This window comes from Palaemon carinicauda, chromosome 8 (assembly GCF_036898095.1).
Source record: "Palaemon carinicauda isolate YSFRI2023 chromosome 8, ASM3689809v2, whole genome shotgun sequence".
Classification (NCBI taxonomy): Eukaryota; Metazoa; Arthropoda; class Malacostraca; order Decapoda; family Palaemonidae; genus Palaemon; species Palaemon carinicauda.
This window is the reverse complement of record NC_090732.1, coordinates 155,360,977-155,387,443: the sequence shown is the minus strand read 5'-3', so window position 1 is coordinate 155,387,443 and position 26,467 is coordinate 155,360,977. Positions and strand designations below refer to the sequence as shown.

At 43.1% G+C, this 26,467-nt stretch overlaps 1 protein-coding gene across 1 annotated transcript in view; it reads right to left on the bottom strand.

Annotated features, from left to right (window-relative positions):
* The window catches only part of LOC137646044 (aprataxin and PNK-like factor), a 221,895-nt gene extending 197,957 nt beyond the window's left edge, over positions 1-23,938 (bottom strand). Inside the window, exons 1-2 of the mRNA XM_068379188.1 lie at positions 23,743-23,938; positions 20,143-20,244 (exon numbers count right to left, since the gene is read on the bottom strand). The gene's annotated coding sequence lies outside the window, so the exon portion shown is untranslated. The remainder of the gene's footprint in view (positions 1-20,142; positions 20,245-23,742) is intronic.
* Between the last annotated feature and the right edge of the window lie 2,529 nt (positions 23,939-26,467).

Below are 26,467 nucleotides of genomic sequence, written 5' to 3'. Positions count from 1 at the left end.
GCAACCTTCATAGCGATCGCTCGCGAGTTTTTTGAGTGTGTTTTCAGTCGAGCCGCAGAGTTGCAGCTATTATATATTCACCGGCTAAGTTAAATATTTAAAAATACATGATTTAATGATGAAATACAAAAAAAAAAAAAAATCATATAATCATACATATACATTTGTTGTCGTCCTACTTTGGACTCTTAAAAATTTCTTGTGGTTAACTTGACGTTAAATAAGTGCCTGCCAACTCGGCACTTGGTGGGCCCAGGACGGAGGAGAAGGGATAACCAAATATCGCAGTTTACTTTTAGGAAAGAGCCACCTCTTCAATCCCACCATCGGCTTCAGAAGCCCAGAACAAGGGCATTGTAATTACGTCACGTCATGTGACTGTTCTTGTGTTTTATTGGGGCCCTCTTCTGACGTAATGGTGACATCATACATTGCTTGGTGTATTTACCTGCTCTTGCAGGCAGGTGAATCATGCACGCATTTCTACTGAGTGAGTCACGCGATATGTTTTCATCACTTAGGCCCTGTATAGCCTAACTAAAACGCATCATAAGCACTTTTCACAAACATTGGCTTTGAGTGCCAGTTGACTCCAAGTTCTTTTTTGTCGTCTCTCCCTCTCTCTTTCTTTAAATCAATGTCTCTCTATTGTTTAACTACCGGACAAAACTCATAAAATACCTAATCAGATACACATACTTATTCAATGTGAAATTTTCTCCTTTACAGGACACCTCTCGGTCACGTACCTGAATTCCTGTGGAATTCAACATCTTATTAACTCGTTTCATTGTTTACCCAAAAATAATTCGTCAATAAATCATCATCACCTAAAAAATGCACCTCAACACAACAATTCAAAATCATCATTAAAAGAAAAATGCAACTCAGCACAATAAATCAATATCATCATTGGAAAAAAATTTCATAAATCATTTTTAAAATAATGTAACTGCATATGTTTATCATCAACATATTTTTAAGAAAAACTTCCTGTTCCCTTCAAACAATTCAACACAAAATTGAAATATGTTATTTTTCTTAATTCTTGATAATGGGATATTTAACCCTTAATTCACTGTGTACATAAGGCAAGATTAATAATGTCATCTGTGATCAGCTGTACAAGTAATTAATTAAAATTCTTTTACATCTACTATTCAAATCACATTTTCCATTACCTCTGACCTCGAAATCTCGGCTTTATTGATGGAAACACAAAATCAATTTCTTCAACGCAATGCTAATGACAGAAAACAAATGTTCAAAGATAAACTACATCTATTCAACTCATCAAAATGTTTCTGCAATAAAAAAATTATGTCTTGCACATTATCACTCATCAAGAGTATTACTTATTTGTAATCAACATTAACAAAAATATCCCAACATTACTAAGGTAAATTATTTACTCATCAATGTCATCATGATAAAAACCACTGTTATTTAATGGCATCAAAAGAAACATTTCTCACCTTATTCACAATAACAAAAAAATTGCATAAAAAATTACTCAAATTCTTATCTTAAGATAATGAGTAAAATCAAAAGTCATGTATATCAATGTCTTAAATCATCAAAATATGACAAATTCATAGGTAATTTGAATTTTTCCTAACTATACAAACCTTAGCTATTTAATATGGGTTATTACTTTCAGCGTAGCTGGAATGACGAGCCATTAGAATTTTAACAAGGGTTTACTACCCTACCGCTAGTTAGCGGGGGTAGGGAGGGTAGCTTGCTAAACCCCCCCCCCCCACACACACACCTGTGCTTGAGCTCACTTTGCTTAGAGGTAGGATTTCAAGGGGGATAGGGCTGGCAGGCAAGTTTGATTAAATTGCTAAGGTTTGTATAGTTGGAAAAATACAAATTACCTACGAATTTGTCATTTGTTCCGTAACTGACATACAAACCAAGCTATTTAATATGGGTGACTCACCCGTTAGGAAGGGTGGAAAGTCCCGGCCAGTACTGGCTTTTGGCTTTGCCCGGGGACTCTGAGTGTGTCAGCACTCAACAATAAGGAGTCCCTGCACCTAGCTAGAACCTTGCTACACAAGGGCTGCGGCCTACATAAGCCGAGTGTGAAGGTATGAAGTGTGACTCGTCCTAGGAAGTTGACCTGTAGTCCTTTAGATGGAAACTTTAGACTAGGATTCTCCCAATACCACCTGGTCAGGGTATGGGGACGTGACAGTATTAGCTTAATACTAGGAACACAAGGAAACATGGTTTACCTGCAGTGGTTCGAGGTCAACTGTGCAGAGAACCCAAGAAGCTGCTTTCCCCAAGAGAGGGGAGGATGAAGAAAAGAATAAGGGCCAGTGCCTTTTCATTCATGCAGACTAAGACCGGGTAACAATGCCCTCAACCTTCTGCTACTTGTCCATTAAGGAGCCTGAGGTTTTAAACCAGCTGTTGTGCAGCCACCACAGGGCCGATAGAAAATGTATCGAGCCTCCTGTGGGTCACGTCTTGCAGGTAGTGGGCTGTGAAGGTCATCTGACGCTTCCACACCCCAGCTTGGAGCACCTGCGTCACTGAAAAGTTTTTCTTGAAGGCCAGGGACGTAACTACGCCCCTGACGCCATGTGCTCCAGGGCGACGTGACGGAGGATGGTCTGGATTCAGGGACAGATGGATCACCCTACGAATCCATGTCGAGATGGTGTTCTTGGTAACCCTCCTCTTAGTCCTCCCAGTGCTCACAAACAATGCCTGCACCTGGGGATGTACTGCAGCCATTCTTTCGAGATACAGCCTCAGACTCCTTACTGGACACAGTAGGAGATGGTCTGGGTCATCTGTTACAGAACGAAGACTCGAAATCCGGAAGGAGTCGAACCGAGGGTCCGGCACCCCTAGATTCAGAGTCTTAGCAATAAACTCAGGAACGAATTTGAACGTTACCTCCCCCCATCCCTTTGAATGGGTGATATCATAAGAAAGACCATGAAGTTCACTGACTCGCTTGGCCGAGGCTAAAGCTAGTAGGAACACCGCCTTCCAAGTTAGGTGGATATCTGAAGCCTGGCGTAATGGTTCGTGGGGAGGTCTCTTAAGAGACCTGAGAACTCGAACCATGTTCTATGGAGGAGGTCTCACTTCCGACTGAGGGCAGGTAAGTTCATAACTACGTATGAGTAGGGAAAGTTCCAGCGAGGAAGAAATGTCCAATCCTTTGAGCCTGAAGGCTAGACTTAAGGCTGAGCGATAGCCTTTCACCGCCGAGACTGAAAGGCACATTTCTTCCCGCAAATACACAAAGAACTCCACTATTGCTGGAATAGTGGCATCGAGTGGAGAGATACCCCTTCCAAGACACCAACCACAGAAGACTCTCCACTTTGCCTGGTAGACAGATGCGGATGACTTTCTCAGGTGTCCAGACATCCTGACCGCAACTTGTTGCAAAAATCCTCTCTCAGCGAGGAGATGCTGGATAGTCTCCAGGCGTGGAGTTGTAGCGAAGCTACGGCTTTGGGGAAGATGTTGCCGTGTGGTTGTTTGAGTAGCTCGTGTCGCGGAGGGAGTTCTCTCGGAAGTTCCGTTAGGAGTTGCAGAGTGTCTGGAAACCATTCCGCGTGATGTCATAACGGAGCTATAAGGGTCATTGAAAGACTGGCCGATATTCTGGTCTTGTTGAGCACCCTCCTCTTCAGACAGAACGGGGGAAAGGCGTACACGTCGATGTTGTCCCACCGTTGTTGGAAGGCATCTTGCCAGAGCGCCTTGGGATCCGGGACTGGGGAGCAGTACAGCGGAAGCTTGAAGTTCAGTGCTGTAGCGAACAGATCCACAGTCGGGGAACCCCACAAAGTCAGGACTTTGTTGGCTACTACTATGAGATTCAGGGCCCCTGTAACACGGTTTTTTCGCAATAACTTTTTTTCTATGAATTTCATAATTATAACGCTTATTCAGAATGCACATTATATCTACACATAAATTTTGACTATATTCTGCATTACGTAGGTTGAATAAATTTGGTACTTTATTAAGTAAAAGTGACGATTTTTGAAGACAGGCCAACTTACTCAGAGAAAAGGTTTCGAACGCACTCGTTACGTAACTTATGACGGCATTTCTTCTCTCTTTCTCGATCGATGATTGGTTATACGTAACGAAGGCTATACCTCTGCCAACAATAACACAAAAATGTAAATAAAAGCAAAGCAGTACACCTTTATGAACTCTGAAACCTCTCCACTGAGAATTGTCATAATGAACAAACGAACAAAATATGTTAATAAATACAAAAACACTTCGATTATTTGTTTAACTCCCAAAATAAGTTTCCTAAGAAATTACAGTCTACTTTATAGGTCACAATCAGATTGACAAAGTGTATGGAATAGTTGGTAATTTTCAAAAACGTAGTAGACCAGCTTGATTTGATAACTGCTATATCCAATGTCAAGCAATTTTTATTCATTGTCTATCTACCTACCTATTTACTGTAAAAAAAAAGATAGCCGGTATCGTATTTTCGCTTTAAACCTTCACCAATAATTATCGTCAGAATGATGACTTCATAAGACTCCACCCACTTTGGCCTCGTTATGAATCAGGATAACACTGAAGGCTATAATGGGCATTGTTGGATCAGAAAATTCAAATTCTGGCTATAAAAGCTCATTTCTCGAGTAGTTGTAAGAAGTGCTAAATGATCCTCAATGATCCCAGCAGTTGGCCATAACGTTTAATTCATGCATACTACTGTTGCGGCAGTACTGCTACAGTAGTATTACTACACCAGCACTGATACCCCACCCACATCCATGTATTGTTCCGCCATTCATAAAGTCTTTGTCATGTTTTTTCACTGTGCAATAAGCCATGGCCTCCTCAGAAATTAAGTTTAACATTAGATGATAGGTTATTTCATTAAGCTGACAAATTATGACAACTGGGTATGTTATTGCCGACGTTGAAGCTAAAGATAAAGTATGGTATCATTCCTTCATTGCATTATCATCTTTACTACTATTTGTTTTGCTACATGTAGTAAATATTTTAAAGGATAAATGAATTATATTCACTTTACTTCTATAGATTCCCATTAGATGTACAAATAAAACTCCTAAAACTATTCATGATTTATTTACAAAATGCAGTCATGCCCAAAACATAGCCAGCACGTTCATACGGCCTAAGAATAAGAAAAAAAAATGATATCGGATGATCCGTTGGTCTGATGGAGATTTTAGCACAAAAATCTTATTTTAACAAAAAAAGTTATATAAAGACTGTTTACATACAATCTCTTTCTCTCTCTCTCTCTCTCTCTCTCTCTCTCTCTCTCTCTCTCTCTCTCTCTCTCTCTCTCTCTCTCTCTCTCTCTCTCTCTCTTGGTGGCATAGTGAATAGTTAATGGAAATGTTCAAAAGCCTGAATGACATTACAAGTATTATAATCATGTTACGCTAAATACAAATCAGACCATAAACATTGGATTTAAACTAGAAACTGAATAATTACCTATTCAGGCTATAATAGATATGGCCAAGGGCTTTCTCATGACTGTATAAAGTTGCAAGTCGTAAGACAAATGCAGGTTTGCAACCACGGGGGCAATTCCAAATCCTGTTAGCCATTCTTGACTGTTATGGGTTTCAGAGCAGATGGAAGAAGGTGAATGGGTGTCTGGTGGATGGGCGGGGCAAAATTTTGTCCAAAGGTGTTTACATTGCTTACGTAATGAATGTTTTCGACTCTTGGCTCGGTATCACTGGCCATGGCGTCGGCTGGATCATTTTTACTCTATAAAAATTAAAACCATCGGGTTTAGGTTATTGATAATGCTGACAAAATTTGTGTGTGGTTGTAAAATATACATATGTCAACTTTCAGCTACACCCGATGCTTTGATAAGGGGCAAAGTCCAAAAAACCGTGTTACAGAGGCCCTGAATCTCATAGTAGATGATTCAAAGACCACTCGGTACTCACTATCTGAGACTGCTCAGACGGTCGGCGAACACATTCCTCTTGCTTGGAATGAAACGTGCCGATAGTGGAATCGAGTGGGCTTCGGTCCATCTCAGTATCTCTACTGCGAGATGGGATGGCTGCTTTGAAAAGATACCTCCTTGCTTGTTGATGTAAGCCACTACTGTGGTGTTGTCGCTCATCACCACCACAGAGTGACCCGCCAGGTATTGTTGGAACTGTTGAAGGGCCAGGAATACGGCCTTCATCTCTAGCAGATTTATATGGAGGCACTTTTCTGATTCTGACCACAGGCCTGAGGTCCTATGTTGCAGAACGTGGGACCCCCACCCTTTCTTTGAGGCGTCCGAAAACAGCATCAAATCCGGGGGGAGGACGAGAAGATCCACTCCTCTTCGTAGGTTCTCGTCTGTCACCCACCACTAGAGGTCCGTCTGTTCCGCAGGTCCCAGAGGGATCATGACATCCGGGGAATCGTAACACTGATTCCAAGACTTGAGTCACCACTGGAGGGATCTCATCCTGAGGCGACCGTTGGGAACTAGACGAGCCAAAGATGAGAGGTGACCGAGGAGACATAACCACGATTGGGCTGGAAGTTCTTCTCGTCTGAGGAAAGGGCTTGCGACCCTCCTCAGCCTTGCTATCCTGTCGTCTGATGGGAAGGCTTTGTGGAGATTGGTGTCTATGATCATGCCTAGATATACCAGTCTTTGAGTGGGAAGCAGAGAGGACTTCTCGAGATTTACCAAGATCCCCAGATCTTGGCAAAGTCCCAGAAGTTTGTCTCGGTGTCGAAGAAGGGCTGACTTCGAGTGTGCTAGGATCAGCCAGACGTCCAGATAACAGAGGAGACGGATGCCGATCCTGTGTGCCCATGACGATATTAGGGTGAACACTCTGGTGAAAACCTGTGGTGCTGTGGAGAGACCAAAACACAGCACCTTGAACTGGTAAACCTTGTTGTCTAGGCTGAATCTTAAGTACTTCCTTGAAGACGGATGGACTGGGATCTGGAAGTACGCATCCTTCAGATCCAGTGTACACAAGAAGTCTTGCGGTCTCACTGCAAGTCTGACCGTGTCTGCGGTCTCCATGGTGAACGGAGTTTGCTTGACAAACTTGTTCAGAGCCGAGAGGTCGATGACTGGTCTCCAGCCTCCAAACGCCTTCTTTACAAGAAAGAGTCGACTGAAGAAGCCTGGAGACCCGTCGAGGACCTCTTGGAGAGCGCCCTTCTTCAACATGGTCTGAACTTCTGCCCGAAGGGCTTGCCCCTTTGCTGATCCCATAGCAAGGGAGCTCAATGACACTGGACCCCTGTCAGGGGAGGTAAAGATGTTGTGAACGGGACGCGATATCCCTGACTGATTACGGAAATCGTCCAGGAATCAGCCCCGAGTTGCAGCCACCTGTTCGCGCAACTTTGTAGGAATCCCCCCACTGGTGGACATGCAGGGGGACTGGTAATCCTAGCGTTTGCAGCCTCGGCCACTCCCTCTAGGATTCTTTCCTCCCCTGGAGGACTTTTTGCCTTTCTTGTCCTTGACAGGAAGGGGCTTAAACACCGTCGTCTTCGCTGCAGCTGCCGGTTTCGTGGTCTTGTAGGACATGGTTGCTGGGGTGCTGGAGGTTTATAGGGCTTCGATGTTAGAGCCCTATGTAGGAGAGAGTCCTGCTTGAACTTCCTCCACTTCTCAGCCGCCTGCTCCACGTCCTTAGGCTCTAACAAGTTTTCCCCCTTAACGGAAGAATGCCTGAGCCTGCTGATCTCGGTATTGGGGACCTTTTGATGGAACATCTCAGACACCGCATCTCAACGTTTCAAGATGGTGTTAGCCCACAAGTTCGAGACTTGGTGGGCTAGAAACTCAATCGTGCGAGTGCCCGAGAGTAAAATGGTCTCCATAGCCTTCCTGGTACTTTCTTTGGACAAATCCTCTGAACGTAACAGGATGCCTAGGGTCCCTAGCCAATATCCAGCCAGAAATGGCCTGCATGGCACACTTCGCCACCTTCTCCTGGCTAAGGATCTCCGTTGCTGAGAATGAGACCTGCCGGTTGGAGTCTCTCTCAAGAGGGACTCCCCTGGTAAGCTTTTCCAACGAATAGTGAAGGGGAAGAGCCAAACAAGTCTCCTCTACGATGTTGAAGTACCTTCTCTGTTGGACACGAGGAGGTGGGAGGAGCTTGTTGCCGGCACTGGATCGGCTGGAGGAGGCAAGTTCGGAGAGCTGGACTTCAATCTTGTCCCTGGCACTCTTGACCCCTTGAGACAAGGGCAAAGCTGCACTGGCCTTCGAGGGTCTTTGAATCCCAAAGACTCGGTCCAAGATCGTGTCTTTGCCCTCACAAGGAGGAATCTCTGGGTCAGCAAACCCATTGAGATTCCGTCATAAGGGTCAGAACCTGCCAGAACGCGTGTTCTGATTCCTGCAGCTCTCCTCCTGAAGGACTAGCAGCGAAGTCTCCTGTCCCCAAAGGCTCTTCTTGGGGGGACTCGTGGACATTCTCCGAGTGCTTGGCTGGCTTCGGTCTAAGCCTTGATGAAGACTTAGGTACAGTCTTGGAGTCTTTCGATTCCCTCCTGGGAGGGATGCAAGACTCCAACAACGACGGTGGCAGGCTCTTCTCCACCCCTGCCCGAGAAGACTTTCCAGCGCGAGATGGGGTTTCCCTCATTGGTGCGATGGGGGAACACCTCAGCTCACGTGACTCCCCTGAGGACGGGAAGTCTTTGTCCGAAGGGGATGGAGAGAAAGTCTGGGCAGGGGAGGAGGCCTACCTCAAGGACTTACGAGGAGTCAGCTTTGCCCTCGGAGAAATTACCACGTTCGAAACTCCTCTTTTCCTCTTCAGGGGAATAGAAGCTGCCAAGGATTTGTGGCCCAGTTCAGAGAGAACAGGATTAAACGCCCGCATGACCGCTCTGACCAGTGTCCCAAACCAAGGCTGCTGGCTGACAGCTGCGCTGTCAGATACTCCCTCTGGAGGGAAAGGGATCGACCGATCCCTGGGAGGAGTTATCAAAGGGGGGTTTGCCTGAAACAAAGAGGATGAAGGAGAAGAAATGTCCCTGGACCTTTCTGAAACCTTCCCCCCTGCCAGCGAGCGCGCTGTTCTGTGCTCGGGGGGTGGGGGGGAATGCGACGATGACGACCTTGCCGCGCGTTGTCCTGCAGCCTCGCGTGTGGGGGGGGGGGGGGTGTGATTGCGCTGGGGAGTGTGTTGGCGCTCGCGCGATGGGAAATACCCTGGGTCGCGCGCGGGAGACTGTTGGTGCATGCGCGCAGGCGAATGTTGGCGCACAGGCGAATGTTGGCGCGCAGGCGAATGTTGGCGCGCAGGCGAATGTTGGCGCGCAGGCAAATGTTGGCGCGCGTGCGAGGGCGATGGCGAGGGTGCGCACGGGAGAGCGATGGCGCGTAGGAGCGCCAGCCGGAGACAGCAGAGGGTGCGCAGAAGGAAGGTTGCGTGCTAACCGAGAAAACCTCTCCCACTGGGGGGTAGACCACTCCCTACACTCATCACACTTATCAGTTCTATCACACCACTGGCCCCTACAATAAGGACAAAGGGTGCGAGGGTCCGTATCGACCGCCGACATAAACGTACCACAAGGGCGGTCGGGTAATCCAGGACACTTTCGCATGATAGCAGAGGCCAAATTCAAACACACCTGTAAAAGGACAAGCAAAAAGCATTAAATGGCTGTCAGAAAGGCGAGGGTGAAAACGGACACGTCCGACTACCACCCGAGCCGAGAGCAAAGTGAGCTCAAGCACAGGCGTGTGTGAGGGGAGGGTAGCAAGCTACCCTCCCTACCCCCCGCTAACTAGCGGCAGGGTAGTAAACCCTCGTTAAAATTCTAATGGCTCGTCATTTCAGCTACGCCGAAAGTAATAACCCCTATTAAATAGCGTGGTTTGTATGTCAGTAACGGAACAATTAAATGTTTTTTAGCGTACGCAGCTCACCATTACCGTTTGCCAGTACAAGTTTGTGACCTGGGAAGGGGGTCTGGGGGCTTGACCCTGGGTAGGGGTTGTGACCTGAAAGGGGGTCCAGGGGCTTCCCCCTAGCTAGGGGTTGTCACCTGGGAACTACTAGGTTATCCTTTTATATATTGTGTAAAGGGTATATGGAAAAATGCTTTAAAATACATATTAGAGTAGCATTGCTAATGTTAGTAATGTCAGCGTAACATTGCTAACATTAGCGTAACATTGATAATGTTAGCATGCGCAGTACATACGTTCTTGATGAGTGAAGTGAGGACGGAATTTTAACAAGAGCCATTATATTTAAACATTTTAACAGAAAATATATGTTTTCCTGTAGAAAATAACGTGACTTAACCGGTTTTCACCTTTATTTCATCTGCAACAACAGCAACCAGTTCGGCTACTTGAAGCTAGTCGAACTGGTTGTTCTGTTTGTTTGCGGTTGAAATGAAGGTCAAATTCGGTTAAATCACGTCATTTTCTACATGAAAACATACATTTTCTGTTCAAAATGAGAATCTGTAATACAGTACAACTTTACCGTGTTTTGAACGTAATTGATGACGATACCTAGCACAATGCTATAGCTTTTCAATTATGGTAGTTGACCCACCATAAATCAATAACTATGGATTTCCGGTAAAGTTGTGTGATTTCGAACAGAAAATATGTTTTCCCATAGTAAATAACGTGATTTAACCGAATTTGACCTTATTTCAACCGCAAACAAACAGATCAACCAATTCGACTAACTTTAAGTCACCGAATTTGTTGCTGTTATTACGGTTGAAATGAAGGTGAAAACTGGTTAAATCACGTTATTTATCTACAGGAAAGCAGATATTTTCTTTTAAAATTATTAAATATAATGTCTTTTACAATATATATTTTGTTAAAATACTTAAATATAATTACTTGTTCAAATTCGGTGTCACTTAACTCACGTATGTACTGCGAACGGTAACATTGGCAACATTACCAACGGTAGACAACGTTACCAACGTTACGGTGGAATTACTAATGTTAGCAATGATACGGTATTATTATTGTGTGTATTTTAAAGAATTTTTCCATATACCCTTTACACAATATATATAAGAATACAAAAAGGGTACAGAACCTAACAAACCCACCCAACCTAACCTAGAAGTTCCCAGGTCACAAACCTAATATAATGCCCTTTGTTATATCACTTCACTCACGTTACGGTAACGTTAGTACTGTTACGATAAACGGATTTTGAGCGAAGCGAAAAATATATTTTTGGGTGAGGTAGCCATGTCATCCTGATGGAAGTCCTTCATTAGTAGCTTCCTAGGTATATTTGACTACAGTGATATAGCCCAGAGAATTTGCCGAAGGTATCCAGAATTCTAACTCCTGGAGCGAATACCCCTTAAAATTTAAAAGGGGATATCGCGTAATATCAGAGGACGTATTCTTGACACATCTCATAGATATCTACACCCCTGATAGCGCTTTCGCTTCGAGGGGAAAAGTGGCAAGAATATAGGAGAGTCGTTAAAAAGGCGACGCTCCTACCGTACAGTAAATAGTGCACCAAATCGCCACCGCGTGGCGCCACCAAGCCATTCTTTGTAGCTTTGTAGGTGTTGCAGATACAGTACCATAGGGAGGGATTCATTATCCTTTTGTCAAAAAGAGGGTGGGTCCATCAGGACGACATGGCTACCTCACCCAAAAATAAATTTATCGCTTCGCTCAAAATCCGTTTTTTGGGGCTTAGGCCATATCCTCCTGATGGAAGTTTATCAGAGTATTAACGTATCTGTGGATTTTCAATAGTGCCGTTTATCTCGAGAAAAATTTTTCCATTTTTGGTCTTCTGGACCTAGAGACACTTGATGTTACCATTATACATCAATCAACTGATCATAAAATATGTCAGTGCTTCCTGCCCCCTACAGGGAAGAGTCTGGGTAGACTCGAGGAAAAAACCCGAAGATTGTGAGTTTAAGGAACAATCTAGCAAACAGTTTGTATACTAGTGTCATCATAAACGTAAAGCATAGTTTGTACTTAGATGATACTGATCTGTGTAGGTTACTGATACCTACCGAGTCTGGTTGTTAAAGAGACAGACAGGTTTATATACGTGTAGGAAACCTTAAATCAATAAGATGAACAGTTTAGTACAATCAGTTCTTACCTGTTTGCTTGGAACAGTAGTAACCTTAGTTCCCAATATTTTCTTAAATATTAATAGAATCAAGGATGCTCTGACTTTATTCTTAATCTAGAATATTTGAGGCGAAAGAGACGCAAAGATTCCTTCTATTGTTTATTACAATAAAAATAGATATCATAGTTGTATTCAATTACATATTACGCTGAACAATTCTGCATAAAAGCATAAACAGTAATAACAGAAATAAAATAAGTTTCACCTGAAAAGGAAACATCAGCCACTCTATGGGAAATATAAAAATTTCACTATGTATTCTGTTGTTACTAGGAACACTGTGCATATAAGTATGCCTGGCACTTGTGTTAGTCTATTATGCTTAATGTCACCTGTGTAGATAGAACAGTCTATAGTGTAATCACTAAACACAATACTCAACATGATATGCCTTGAGAGTCTATCATGTACACCCTTCACTAAAAGTCCCAAATAGTGCACTGTTCTTCGCAGTAATCAAACAGCAGGTTTTATTACACTGCCTGCCGCCACCACATGAAATTTTATTTCCTGCAATTTCTTCGCGTAGTGTTTGAAGAATACTCTGGATGACTTCCATCCAGTATAAGCACGAAGGCTTTCAAACGACATCGTCTGAAAGAAATTCAGAGACGAGGCAACTTTTCTCGGATCATGACCTGCGGGTGTACTGTCTGGATCCGCTCTGCGTATAAAATAGGTGATTTTCGCCCTTATCTGTTTCAAAGATAACGTTGAACCAGAAGTCTCTCCCCTGAAAAGCTGACCTCCCTTAAAGTCTGAAGTTTTACGAAGATAGACCTTTAGGCATTCCACTGGACAGAGGGATGCTTCTTCCTTCAGAGGGCAGATTCTCCAGGGACCCCAACTCTTAGTGGGCAGCTCGTTCTTGGCGAGAAATGTCGGGTCCGGAAAGAGGTTCAGTTCTCCGCAGTCTGTGAACTGAATGTGGCCATCATCCCTCGAGAGGGCCACTATTTTGCTAACTCTGGCTTCTGAGGCTAGTGCAAATAAGAATATCACCTTTTGAGTCAAGTCTTTCAGCGAGCAATCTTCATTGTTCAGAGTTGATGCTAAGAGAAGAACTTTATCCAAAGACCATGAAATGGGCTTAGGAGGAGCTGCAGGCCGAAGTTTTGTGCAGGCTTTAGGAATCTTGTTAAAGATTTCATTAGAAAAGTCTACCTGGAAGGCATAAAGCATTGGTCTGGCTAGGGCATATTTACATGTAGTAATCATATTGGCTGCTAAACCTTGTTCATGAAGATGGATGAAGAAGGACAAACAGAAAACCGTAGAAATCTCCTTAGGTTTCTTCACCTTGACAAAGGCCACCCATTTCTTCCAGAAAGACTCATATTGTCTTCTTGTTGACTTTGACTTGTATTCTTCTGAGAAGTTAGAATACTGTCCCTAGAAATCCTGAACAGTTTCTCGACAGCTAAGGCTAGAAAATCATGAGATGAAGGTTCTGGGTTTTCTCTGATGAAGCTGAGACAGTCAATTTCTGCACCTGTTGAGTCAGAACTGGGTCCGGCAACGGGATCAGCTTCAGACGTAGTTCCGTTACTAGAGGGAACCAAACACTGTTGGGCCACTTGTGGGCCACTATTGCTGCTGTCCCTTGAAAGGATCTCAGTTTGTCGAGGACTTTCAGCAGAAGGTTGGTTGGAGGAAATAGGTAGATCTTGGACCATCTGTTCCAATCTATGGACATTGCATCCATCGCTTCCGCTAGAGGATCCTCGTGCGAGGCTATGTACCTGGGTAGCTTCTTGTTGTCGCTCGTTGCGAAGAGGTGTATCTGCAGTCCTGGAACTTTGCGTAATATGAAAAAGAATGATCTTGCGTCTAGGGACCATTCTGACTCTATCGGGTTGATCCTGGATAGAGCGTCCGCTGTCACATTGCGGAACCCTTGAAGGTGGACTGCTGACAGGTGCCATCTCTTCTTCTCCGCTAGTCGGAGGATGGCCAGTATCACTTGATTTATGTGAGGCAATCTCGAAGCTTGTTGGTTTAGGCATCTCATTACGACTTCGCTGTCTAGAACCAGACGGATGTGGATTGAGCAGCGAAGTTTCAGTTTCTTCAGTGAGAGAAAAACTGCCATGGCTTCCAGAAAATTGATGTGGAAGGTTTTGAAGAGGGGAGACCAGGTTCCTTGGACTTTCCGATGATGAGAGTGACCTCCCCACCCCTCTTTTGAGGCATCCGTGTGAACGGTGACTGATGGTGGAGGTGGTTGCAAAGGTACCTTGCTCTTTAGGTTCTTGGCCTTCGACCATGGCTTAAGTAGTGATCGCAGACGATTTGGTATCGGTCTTTGTAGATCTCTTCGAGCGTTTGATGCGTATTTTCTCAAAACTTCTGATGCATCTTTCAATTGGGCTCTCAATACTGGATTTGTCACTGAGGCGAACTGGAGGGACCCCAACACTCTCTCCTGTTGCCTTCTTGACATCCTGGCGGATTGAAGGAGTCTTTTGACAGATCCTGCTATTTCTTCCCTCTTCTTTGATGGAATGGAAAGGCAGTGTGACTGCAAGTCCCAGTAGACGCCCAGCCACTGGAACTTTTGAGCTGGAGATAGTCGAGACTTTTTCAAGTTGATCTTGAATCCTAAGTGTTCCAGGAACTGAATCACTTCCTTGGAGGCTTGCATGCACTCTTCCTCGGATGCTGCCCACACCAGCCAGTCGTCCAGGTAGGCTACCACCTGAATTCTCTTTAGGCATAGTTGATGAATGACTGCATTCGCAGGCTTGGTGAATACCCTTGTAGCTATGTTTAGACCGAAGGGCATGGCTCTGAGAACGTACTTTCTTTTCTGTAGTTTGAATCCTAGGTAGGGGGAAACTTGACGGCTGATTGGAACCTGCCAGTACGCATCCGTCATGTCTATGGAGACTGTGTATGCCCGTTTGGGCAAAAGGGTCCTTATGTGTTGAAGCATCAGCATTTTGAACTTGTAGTTCACTACGAACTTGTTGAGTGGTGATAAGTCCAGAATGACTCTGAGCTTTTCCGAGTCATTCATCGGAACACAAAATAGTATTCCTTGGAATCTGATGGACTTCGCCTTCCTTATACTGTAACTCTTTTGTTCAGGAGTTCCTGAACATGTTCTTCCAGTATAGGGGTTGAGTGTTGGAAGAATTGAGGGAAGTTTGGTGGAGTTAAGCTCCAACTCCACCCTAGTCCGTTCTTGATTAGGCCGTGGGCCCAGGGATCGAAGGTCCAACAATCCCGGAAGAGGAGAAGTCTCCCTCCTACAGGTGGCATCTCACTTTGAGTGCTGGTTGGAGGATTTACCTCCTTGGCCACGTCCACCTTTGTTGCCCCTACCTCTGAAAGGGCGTCTAGAGGAACCTCGAAAGGAACCTCGAGACTTCGGCCTAAAGGTTGTTGACTGCCTTTCGAAGACTGGGGTGAACACAGGTGATTGGGTCGCCAGCGTTCGGGGCACCAGTTGGAAGGTGGTGGTTGGTTGTGCCACCGTCTGGGGCACCGTGGCCACGGGAAGCTGTTGCTGTTGTTTTGGCCGAGAGGGTACTCTTGGTCGTTTCGATTTATTCTTTGGCTGGGGACCCTCATCAGCTGAAGATTTTCTTTTAGAGAACAAGCCCCACTTGGAGAGGAGATTCCTGTTCTCCGTTGCGGCTTTGTCCACGACCTCTTTGACCACTTCAATTGGGAAGAGGTCTTTTCCCCAGATATTGGAGGCTATCAGCTTCCTTGGTTCGAACTCTCTACAAGCCCTTCGGGCTTTAATAAAATTGTACAGGTCCTTGGTGACTGTCGCCAAATGAGATTTGGCGAAAACCATGTACATGTCTGGGGTGTCCGGAATGCTTGCCATAGTCTCTAAAGACATGGAAGCAGCAAGACGTTCGATTGTCTCCTGTTCCCTGCGCAGGAGAAAGTCTGACAGCTTCGGGAGGTCTTCGCCGAACTGTCGTCCGGCAATATCTGCCTCCAGCTTCCCAACTGTGAAGGTGTTGTGGACATCCTTCTAGTCTGCATCGTCTGATGGAAAGGCGAGGGAAAAGGGTCTACAGTCTTCCAGTGTAGGGCAAGGTTTCCCTGCCTTGACTGCCTTTAAGGCTGCCTTAAACCCTTTGTCCATAAAGGGGAAGGCCCGTTTGGGGTCAGCAATAGAGGATGGGTTATTTTTGCTGAGAACCGGCACTTTGGAGCTAGTAAAGGCCCTATCCTTCAAGGTGGTTGTATATAAGGCCTGGGCCTTAGAGAGGTCGAGGACAATGGTCTCCTTCGGCTCTGTTTCCTCTTTGGATGCAGGTTCCGTCCTCAGACGGACATAGCAATCAGGATAGGCCCCTTTGCTGGGCCAAAACTCAATTTCCTCTACTGGGACAGTGCCCAGTTTCTCCGAGAGGAAGATCTTCCCCCCCGACATTGGCATATGCTCTGCGTATCTCCAGGGATTGACGTCAGAGAAAGCGGGGAGATCCTTGACGTTTAGCTTCTTCGGGGCTAAACGTGTTGCAACCAGCTGATGCATTTCCATCTGAAGAGAAGCTTCTTTCTTGGACGATTTCTTCTGAATGTCCTGCACCATAGACAGCAGCGAGTGCAACGTACTCGTGATGGAATCTAACTGGGATGCAGTGGAAGAAGTCAAAGGCACCGGCTCAGTCACCGCAGCTGATGATACCGAAATCGTTTCGGTTTTTTCGACTTCAGCTTCAGGAGGTACGTCATCCTCCTGGTCCAGTTCCTCCACTAGGAGATTGTTCTCAGTCTCCTCCGAGACAACAGACATGTTGTCCTCCAATTGGATGCCCTGCAAGGCATCCGATACGTCAGATTCTACCGGAATCTGAACTAGGGGAATCTCAGGTTGAGCCTGGGAATGATTGCATTCGAAGATGCCCTAAGGAAAAGACAAGCCCTCATCCTCTCATTAGGAAGGTATGGGCCGGAGGTGTTCTTCTGAAAACCCCTGACCCATTTTTGCAGCGTCTCCCTTGCTGCATCCCTTGACTCAGTAGAGTTTTGGTCATCAAAAGCCTCTTTCACCAGTTTATCACAAACGGTACATACCTGTGGGTCCCAGTACTTGAGAGCCCCCTTGGTGACTGCGCAGCGAGCATGGGCCCTGCACACGTCATGGCCGTAGAAGTTCTTCCTATGGACCCTACAAAAGTTGTTCCCGCACTCGGGATGCTCCTCCTGTAAAGAAAGAAAAGCATATAAGTATTCGGTGAAATTCTCAGATTTCAGCATACATATTTTTAATAATATTAACTTGGATAGAGTAAGCTAGAAAATAGGAAAGACACCTACTTGTGTTTCCTGTCCAGCCCATTGCTATGACCTCCTCCGATATTGAACACTAAATTCTTAACGAATTTTAGGGGAAGATGATATCCTTTGATATAAAGTGTCTTCTTAACACAATCTTCTAGGTTCAACATTGGGGATTAAAATAATGGTTGATAACCATTAAATGGTAGAGAGAATCGCACTCTTATATGTGATGGTCTCACAATAGGCTGCCCATGAAGCACCTTGTAGGTTGGAAAAAAACTTTTGGGCTACAGCACTGACTGTCGGCGGCATGCCGCCAGTCCTGCCTGGCCTGCCGGCATATGCCAGCCTATTCTGGGCTATTGAAGGCAGTTACTGTCTTCAGAGTAATGGGCAGTAGGTCACCAGCAGCGGATCTGCCGGACGGCAGCCGATGCATCCCTCTATCAAGTAGGACCCGGCGGAAGCCGGCGGCAAATGTCTAGACTTTGGGTGGCCGGCTGCTGTCTGACAACTTCGTTGCCAGCAGCCGGTCATAGTATGTCTACTGTCATTGAGTCGTCGATCAGTGACACCCACGGCAAGTGGCGGCAGAGCAACTGCCGGCCAACAGACAACCAACATGGCTGCCGGCGGCCGGCCCAGAATAAGGAAAGGCAGAGAAAAAGAGAGGATGGAGGAAGGCAAAGGCTCAGCTTTGCCGGCCTACATCCAAAAATGAGGGTTCAAGTGGAAGGGGGAATTATATTTGGCCTTCCACCCAACCATATCCCATCCATATGGGCTATGGAAGGCAGTCCAAGGGAGGACTGAAGAACACTCTAAAGAATATGAGGGTACCTGCCGGCAGCCGGCTCAGCCGGCGGCAGACAGGGAACCTCAGGCCAATTCTTCAGATCACCCATAGGGTCAAATGTAGAATGACGGCCAGAAAGGGTGATGGCTCATCCAACACAAAAGAGACAGAGGGGAGGGGGTAAGGGTCCTATAAGTAAGGTAATACCCGAAGGCACTACCTAACTTGAAGGATTCTGATCTCATAAAGTAACCTCAAGTAGGGGAAATCATTTCCCCAGGTTGGGTTAGTCAAGTGAGAAAGCGGCACATAGGACACAATCTCGCAAGAGAACAGAATCTCATACCAGAGATCTTAGGCAAGGAAGAAATCATTTCTTCGGTCTAAGATCTACCAGCACAAGACTGTCTGCAAGACCAAGGAAGGAGGAATTGTCATACAAAACCTCCAAATATGGTCTAGGGAGGACTAGCCTCCTGTAAAGACAACTTAACCTGACTTGTGAAATCATTTCACCAAGACAGTAAGATGCCTAACACAGACTTATCACTCTGATGTCCTGTTCTAAGCTCAAAAACCGACTCAGTGGTTAAGAGAAAGAAACGAAACACCCCAGTAAAACTTTGCCAGAACTCAGTTCACAGCAAAGCTAACTGAGGATAGCCTAGGCTAATCAGAGGGAAGGGGGATTGCTCTTAAATCTCACCAGGAGATTAATATCGACTTAAAAGGTATAGGAGGTGTCAGTCTCCCCTTAAAAGACAATACAAGAGCAATGGGGACATGTATGAAAGTATACTAAAGCCCCTAGGCTAGTAGCCTAGGAGCATTGAGAATCGTTCACCGAAACTCTCTTGTATACTATCTTGGAAGAGGAAAATTTTATGCAGTAATATCTTAATTGTATAAAATATTGCCTGAGCTTCAATAAAACTTTACCAGGAAGGTTATATCATGCATGAAGTGTGTAGGAGCCTAGGCTAGGAAGCCTAGCACTCGTGAGGCTCGATTATAAATAGCCAAAACCACGACAACACTGACATAATATAAAAATCCCTAGCTAAATTTCTAAATAGCTAAAGTTATTAAAGCAAATAATGCCGGGAAAGTTGTTCTGGCTAACTAAATGTACAAGAAAAAATGACCACGTCCATGATGCCATCCGGCTGGCAACAGCTCGTTACGTTAATTACGATATCAAACGAAGAGCAATACTGGCAAGAGCTTACATTTACACAACTCAAAGATATTACTTAACTTTCCAGAAGCAGATAAGGCTGGTGAAGACATCATAGCGACAAATAAACTCCAAAATAGCAAGAGATAACACGGGATAACACCGGTCAACAAAGCTACGGCAGAAAGAATGGCTTGGTGGCGCCGCGCGGTGGCCATTTGGCGCACTATTTACAGTACGGTAGGAGCATCGCCTTTTTAACGACTCTCCTATATTCTTGCCACTTTTCCCCTCGAAGCGAAAGCGCTCTTAGGGGTGTAGATAGTTATGACGTGTCAAGAATACATCCTCTGATATTACGCGATATCCCCTTTTAAATTTTAAGGGATATTCGCTCCAGGAGTTAGAATTCTGGATACCTTTGGAACTTCCATCAGGACGACATGGCCTAAGTCCAAAAACATTATATATAGTGGTTCTTGGTTCGCCATTAGCTCGCTTCGCTCACATGAAAATAAAACATCAAGCTTGTATGTACTGGCAAGCGGTAATGTTGAGCTGCGCACACTAACATTAGTAATGTTACGCTAACATTTACAATGTTAAATATAATGGTTCTTGTTCCTCACTTACGATCACAGGAAAATAACACATCACCCTCGTATGCATTGGCAATTGGTAATGCTGAGCTTCGTACTCTAACAAAATATAATAAAACTAACACATAAAAGTTAAAGAAATTAATGACTTACTTTTATGATCGTGACGTCGTAACTTAGGGGTCACGGGGGTGTTGTGACTGAGTCTGTGGTGTCTTGAGTGTTTTGCCTTAGATTAGTGCTGCACTTGGAACACTGTAAAAGTTGGTATATAACATTACGTGATTTAAGAAAATTATCAACATTGGAATACACCAAAATAGTTTCAAGTATGGATTACTGAAGCGGCTACAATTTTCTAATACAGTACTTAGATCGTAAAATACGCAAAAGACGACACTTGAACTAACAAAGACGAGACTTGGGCAAAGGTCTCCACGGAAAAGGGCTTGTTGGAAGGTGGGGGGTAGGGAAATATTAACACCCCCGTGCAAACTTTACATACGTATGGGTTCGTGATTGGTTAATGGTTAACGGAAAAGCAACGGAGTCTAGAGAGTAAACATGAATGAACAGAATGGGAAACTTGTCCAGAGCAAGTATTTATGTGAAATCTGGGAGTGACAAGGTAATAACAAAATGTATAAAAGTAATACAGTAGGCCCCCACCATACGACATTAGTCCATTCTGGAGTTGGTATCATATGGTGAAAATGTCGTATGGCGGGCAATAGAATAGCTAATGCGTGCAAAACCCCAGGTAAAAACATTGAAAATTAGTACGTAACAAAATAGTACAGTAAGCACTGTACTACAGTATACTTATATATAATATACATGTATTGTACAGTACATGTATATAATTAAAAAACATTACAGGTATAAATAAAAATTATATACTGTACTGTAAAGGAAAAATTAAATTTTATTTACCTTTGGAGTGACGTGACTTGAGCTGGTAGTGGGCGGAGGCAGAGGGGGGAGGAGACGGTAAATATAAAAACGTATCAATGCTAATTATGTTATGTACACTTAATAATAAATTTAGTCTTACTATTACTGTAAACACTTAAAATTTGTCTTTTGAATTTTTTTTTTTTTTTTTTTTTCTAGAACTTAAAAATTACTCTTTTTTAGCTTTTTAATAGAATCACTTATATCATCTTTGCTTTCTGACACTTCTCTTTTGGAGAAATATCTATCCAAAGAAGCCTGTTTCTGACGATTCCTCAACATATTTCTAAAATGACTCATACACTTGTCACTAACACTCTCCATAAGACGACCTGTTCAAATAAAGCATTAACATGTTGTTTAAATAAATTATCTCTCTCTCTCTCTCTCTCTCTCTCTCTCTCTCTCTCTCTCTCTCTCTCTCTCTCTCATTCTTCTTCACTGTTAAGTGTTAGAGACATCTATTAATTTTTTTCTGAGAGAGAGAGAGAGAGAGAGAGAGAGAGAGAGAGAGAGAGAGAGAGAGAGAGAGAGAGAGAGAGAGAGAGAGAGAGAGAGAGAGCAAAAATGTGTTGTGTACATATGATTTTTAACAGCGTCGATAAGTTGAAAAGACAATTAAATGTAACTAAAAAAGCAACATCAGCAAATCTGAATTCTTTTACTAACTAAAACAAATATACAGTAAATATATACAAATACACTCGTGTGCGTATGCACAAACACACAAACACAGGTGTAGGTGTAGAAATTCCTATGCAGAAGGAGACACGATCGGCGAGGAGGTAGAGATGGTGACTGCGATAACTTACACTACGGAAACTTTAATCTAACTTAGGTTATTTCTTTTTTTATTTTTTTATATTTCATATTTTTTACTATTTTTTTCTTTTGATTTTTAATTTTCATCACTGAGTTACAGTACGTTAGCGCAGTCACCATCTCTACCTTCTCCCCGACCGTCTGTCTTCTACTGCTAGCAATTCCTAAACCTGTGTGTGTGTTTGTGCATACGCACATGAGTGTGTTTGTCTCAGTATTTGTTTTAGTTAATAAAGGAATTCAGATTCGCTGATATTACTTTCTTGGTTACATTTAATTGTCTTTCAACTCGTTGACGCTGGTAAAAATCATAATGTACTCTAAACACATTTTTGTTTAATCTCTCTCTCTCTCGGAAAAAAATATAATAGACGTCTCTAACACTAACAGCGAAGAAGAACAAGAGAGAGAGAGAGAGAGAGAGAGAGAGAGAGAGAGAGAGAGAGAGAGAGAGAGATTTTATTTAAAGAACATGTTAATGATATGTTTAGAGAGAAACAGAAATAGAGAGAGGACTTTTTTAAAAGAGCTTGTTAATGCTATCTTAGTTTTCTTTGCTTCACTTTTTTCTTTCTTTCTGTTCATCACGCTGGCCCTTCTCACAAATGATCGTTTGCAACAATCTCTTTGTCCTTTATCCCTATCAACAAAAGGCGTTCCATCTCTTCCAGGGTATTGCAACGATGTCTTGTAATAATAGTGACGTATGCAGTGATGTATGAGCGTGGTGGTAGGCTAGTGACTCGCACAGTCGTACGCGTAAAAACCGCCAAGTTTGAATTTTGGAATTCGATGCCGTAAGAAGGGGAAAATGTCGTGACGAGGGGACAAAAAAACATCGTATTCCACACCGTAACGTGAAAAAAACATAAGCTGGGGACGCCGTATCCCGGGGGTCTACTGTATATGAAGATAAAGTGGAATGTATGATAAATAATATTTGGGTATATAAAATGAGGTGATTTTATAAGGTATAAGATAATAAAACGAGTAATACTGGGGTCAAACGTACTATGTATATATATGAGGGTATTACATAACTAATCAAGTAATAGACTTGAACATAGCTGGTAGAGAGATGAACAATTACATTTCACGATTAGAAAAGAAATCCTATTGGTGGAGGAAAAGTCTCTGCGCAGGGAGGCGGGGTTTTTACGCAGAAATTCAAAAGCTGCTATGTACAAACGTACGTACAAGAGCGTCTACAAGGGGCAAGTAGAATGAGAAAAATTAAATGAAAAACACTGCTAATGTTAGCATGCTGCATTAACATTTGATCTACATTACACGTTGGCAGCACTGGTTACTGTATTTTTTTATGGGACATAATCTTTGCAACGGCGCCTCCAAAGTTTATACAGCTATACTGTTTTGTATTTTCCTCCATTTATTATACATTCAAGAAGGTAATGTAGAGAGAAGAAGGTTTGTTTTACGATTATATATTGTTTCCCCAGTATGTTTTCCCCACCCAAAACCACAAGTTCCCACTGGGGGGGGGTCCCCCATTATCGTAGGATATAGATATATATATATATTTCTGAAATTATTCATTTGCGACGGGAAAGTGTTATTTTCAAAGAGAGCGTAACTTTTTCTATACGAAAGTAGGTTTTTTTCCTAGGTTACATTGCCCTGTAATACACTACAATAATACCGGATTTCCTTATGGAATTATTATCAATAGTGTTCAAAACACCACATAATACATTCCAAACTACTCTCATTTTCTACAAACCGTTGATTGCACCATTCTATAATTTTACCAAAAGCTCAGGATAGAAACGATGGGCAGAATCTAACCGAGGCCCTATGTGTCAATAGGCGTAGATTATGATATTATGACAGACTACAACAAAAAATTCTTCTGGTGTTTCCTTGAAGTGTATATGACAAATAAATCTTTTTAACTTTTCGGGTGTGGGATTTGATAAGAAAATTACAAGGACTAAGTTCCGTAGAGTATATGCTTACCTGTTTGACCTATCTTGATGAATGTCATTTAGGAACTCCTGTAGTAGCCTTTAACATATAACGTGATTCGGATTAGGTCTAATATCCTTTGCTAATGTCACTGCTCGGATTTTGACGACTGATATCAATCAGAATTCTACTTCAAAACGATAACACTAGAGGCATTGGCCACGTTCGGTTATATTTATCAATATACTGTCTATTTAAAAAAAAATGGTAATCTTCATATCAATAAAAAAAAATATAATAAATAGAAGATAAAAATATATTAACATTGCTTAATGTCTCGCTGTTGATGTTCTGAGGGAGACAAATTACAGACAAACATTTAATTTTAAAGAACGATTCCAGTGATATTTACATTACATCGCATGATGCAATAACAAATATGAGAATAGCTTATAGATCAAGGTTTATGTAAAAATTCTAAAACTATCCCACACTTTAAAATCAAATGAAGAAGAATAGAACACTTCACTTACTTTTAGGGAAACCCTTCGCATTACAGGACCTACAAGATTTGTTTGTCGTATTCATTCTTTTGTACTTGAAGTACACAGCGTATTCTGTGTTAATGGTCAAAGCTGAAATATATCTGCCAAATCTAAACCATGAAGATATACTCATGTCGGCCTATTCAACATAAAAAAAAAACATTCGCTGCAAGTTTGATCTTGTGAAGTATCGCCCATTTAACTGCTTGATTAGGAAGATAATTTTACAATGCATTGTACAGTATACAACAAAACTGGTGATACCTAACTTTAGTGATTTTCGTTCTAAAATCACTAACTAGGTTCCCGGTGTACTGTAGCAGGAAATTTTCCCCCCTGACTGAAATTCCCCCCGGGAAAATTAGCCTAAGATCGATTCCCCCCACCCCCCGGGAAAAGCAGCCTGGGCTGTTATTCCCCCAGGGGAAATTTCCGCCCTAAGATATTTCCGCCCTAAGATATTCCCCCCCTCCCCTTAGGCCATTTCTCCCCCACCGTCCCTTACAGAGAAACTATTTTGAATTAAATAATCAACGGTGAGTTTGACAAAATATTAGGAATTTATATATATATATATATATATATATATATATATATATATATATATATATATATATATATATATATATATATATATACTGTATATAGTGAAAACCTTACTCTTTCGTACTGTCCCGCAAAAAATATAAAGTACACTTGATGCTAAGAAGCACTATGCATGAGAAAGATGATACCAATTCAGTTGTGTTACCAGAGATTATGGGGGAACCGAGTGGGAAACCGGGGTTTTTAAGGTGGGGAAATGTCCTAAACGAGTGATTTACCTTAATAATAATGGTCAGAAATGCAAATTAAGAACAAGATAACTAGTTGGAAAAATATATGGATCATGTAAGTGGCTGAACATAGGCCAAACATGATTATTTAACACATTTGAGATTCAAAAAAGGGTACAGAACCTAACAAACCCACCTAACCTACCCTAGTAGTTCCCAGGTCACAAACCCTAGCAGGGGCAAGCCCCCAGACCCCCTTCTCAGGTCACAAACCTTCTGAGGTCACAGCCCCTAGCCGGGGGCAAGCCCCCCAGACCCCCTTCTCAGGTCACAAACCTTCCCAGGTCACAGCCCCTAGGCGGGGGCAAGCCCCCTGGACCCTCTTCCCAGGTCACAGCCCCTAGCTCGGTCAAGCCCCCGGACCCCCTTCCCAGGTCACAAACCTTCCCGAGTCACAGCCCCTAGCCGGGGGTAAGCCCCCGAACCCCCTTCCCAGGTCACATCCCCTGGAACTATCCCAATATTCTAATATAAGCTTCAGCCTTCATCATGAATTCTTTGAGCAAACAGGATTTTTTTTCTTGCATTTGGAGATTTAAAGTTACGTCTGCACAAAATTTCTTGAATTGACGATGTATTTACTAAAGAATTTGATTGTTCCCTCACATCCTTCAAAATCAGCAAGTTTGTTTTCTAAGCAATATTGCAAGGGGTTTGATTTAAAATTCATTGTTCTTTTTATCCACGCAAAATGTTGTGACCTCAATTTATTGCCTAAATGTAACCCTTCATTGTCTTGCAATCTGTGCAGCTTTTCTATGAAATCCCATTGAATTTTATTTCCATGGCAAACGAAAAAAAGAAAAAATAATGGTTACCTCTACCAAGCAAAAGGGGGAATCTTTGCTCAGAAGGGGGAATATTATCCTGGGACAAAGTTCCCCCGGGGGGATATATATCCTGGGCCATATTTCCCCCGGGGGGGGGGGGGGGGGGAACAGACCATTACACCTGTTCGAATCATTTTGAAACTTCGTTCAATGAAACCTACCTTTCATTAAGCATGATTTTGGAGAATTTATGCTAATATCTTATTAAAATATTGGCTAGATCACAGTGGAAAAATTAACCCAATTCTTTTAAATTATGATAAACATAAAAGAAAATAATTACTTAATGAGTCTGACTTTTTAGCCACCATAGTAATGTTGTAAGGACAATGTCCTACAATGCTTGTAATGCTCTTGTAAGGACAGTGAGACAAGCGTCACCAACATCAACTGATAGTTTATTCAAACATGCGTGGGAATATAATACAGGGTGTGGATGGAAAGGTAGCATGGCGTAGACCCCAATTCAGCTTGAACTTCCCGCCAAAATATAAGTGTTTTCTCACATGAACAAATACACGAATTGCAAGTAAACAGAAACATGTAATGAAATAATAGGCTACAT